This window comes from Melanostigma gelatinosum (genome assembly GCF_949748355.1).
Source record: "Melanostigma gelatinosum genome assembly, chromosome: 14".
Classification (NCBI taxonomy): Eukaryota; Metazoa; Chordata; class Actinopteri; order Perciformes; family Zoarcidae; genus Melanostigma; species Melanostigma gelatinosum.
Window position 1 is genome coordinate 5495871 of NC_136647.1, and position 2152 is coordinate 5498022.

The window sequence follows — 2152 nt, forward strand, 5'->3', positions numbered from 1 at the left end:
GTATGGTTGTAAATGTCATGAATAAAGTCAGAGTACTTTCAGCCATTTCATGTCTGAATGTTCAGCGTGCTCCAAAAATCATTCAGGTTACTGTGCAACCCATACTTAAGAAAACATATACAGTAAATGCTATTTGCAAAATATCATTTATTCATGTCTACATAAGATCTGTGGTCACATGGTCCAAAAACAGTGTTATGATTGTGACTTGATCTAATGGTTCGTACATTTAGAAAAAAAGACACGTCTACCGTGTATGTGTACATGCTCTACTGCTGTGGCACGCATACGGTCTGTTTCTGTGCACATGCATGATTAAACGTAATAATAAAAAAAAATCATTGGGTTATATTTAAATCCAGATTGCCTTGTTCCTCTTAATAATTCCAAATTTGACTGCACACTGTCAAACTGGCTTTTTATTTAATAAAAAGAGGAAAAAGCCACGACCAGATCTGATGGGTTACTTTTGGTGTAAAAAGTGACTATTCGATGCCCGGTTGGTAAACTCTGAGCATAAATACGGATGAAAAGACGAAGCTACTCCACAAGACAAACTACCAAGTCGACTTGTTTTCTGTGGGATTTTCAGATTTTTTCTTTTTTTTTATAAAAGGATTAGAAATCAGATTTTTAATAATTTCTTGTCTTTGTAAATCAAGCAAGAGGCTAGAGTACCGTTTTGTTGTCGGCATTTGAGAAAACAGAATTCCGTCTCAAACAATAGTTCCATTTAAAGCTTGTTTTATCAAACGGCACAGAGATTATGAACTGATAACATAATGATGTGCACTAACGTTCAAAAGTTTTTCTTCTTTCTTTCCTTCAATGATTCAGACTCCAAGTGTATTATTTACACTTGAAATAGTTTCTGCCCCAAAAGAGGAATAATCAAATTATATTTGGAACCTGTTCCTTTTCAATCTGCAATCTCTCATTCCGCCCTTTCAATTGGCTGGTTGAACTATTGTACATGGCAGGAGATTACAAACTTTGAACGGTGTGTAAATAGCACAGCCGATAACCTGACGGTCAGTTCACGGTGATCATAGTGCAGAGAGAAAGCCGTCCAAATTGGCGTGTTACAGGTGGGAAAAGGTCATTTAAAGGCAACAGGTGAGTTTTTTTAAGACAGGGCCGATACATAACGACATAAATGAAAACGTTGGCATTACAGTGACACAGACACCTCGATAACCACTTTGTGAAACAATTCACACAGTTACGTATGAAATAAGAGCTTTTTGTTTTCATGCATTCAAACGGTGCACGTGTGAGGCGGGTTGGTTGATTGATTGACCGTACATTCCAGCCGCTCTGCTCACTTGCTGTTGCCCCGGGTGGTTCGCTGTTTGGTCATTGTCGTCAGCATCTGGCTGATGTAAGAGGTCAGGAGGTCGTCCATTTTGTAGCCCTGCGTGGTTTGAGGACAAAGGTTAGACATGCTGTGCTGGATTGATATTTATGTATTTGGATGTATGGCTCTATTTTATGTTTTCTGATGTGATGAGAAAAAAATTGGTTGTTTGCATTAAAAGTGACAGCAATAGTTTCTCTTTCTCACACTCCTGATAGGTGTGAGAGCATAACAGCGCATAATGGCACCTTAAGTGTAGACGACCTCTCTCTCAATATTTGATGTTTTCAAATTGTTGCACCGTGGCATTGTGTCATGAATGCGGCAAAATCATCTGTTCGGTCACAAATATCATAAAAATCAGGTCTGAACTCAAACCTAGGAGCATTGGTTACGTGATGAACCGTTTCAAATGTATATGAACATGTTTAAACTCTTAATTTCAGGTCATTCTGGTGGCAGTAGTGCTTCATGTCAATACCAGCAGCTCACCAGTGAGGTCTCGCACAGCAGCTTGCTGCCTCGGACAAGGTTTCCGATGGTGATGTGGAAGTACGTGTTACCGCTGCTCCAGTTGGAGATCTTAGTGAAGGGGTGAGTGGTGAGGATGTCCTGCAGGCAATACAACAACTGAGATTAGCACACACACACACACACACCCTGTTGGCAGATACAGTGCAGTACTGTGAGATAGCTTGTGTACTTTTGATTTCAGGGAAATTTAAAAAGACACACGCTATCTCACAGGAACAGAACGAAATGAAGCTATGGTGGTGAATCAACCTGTAAATCTAC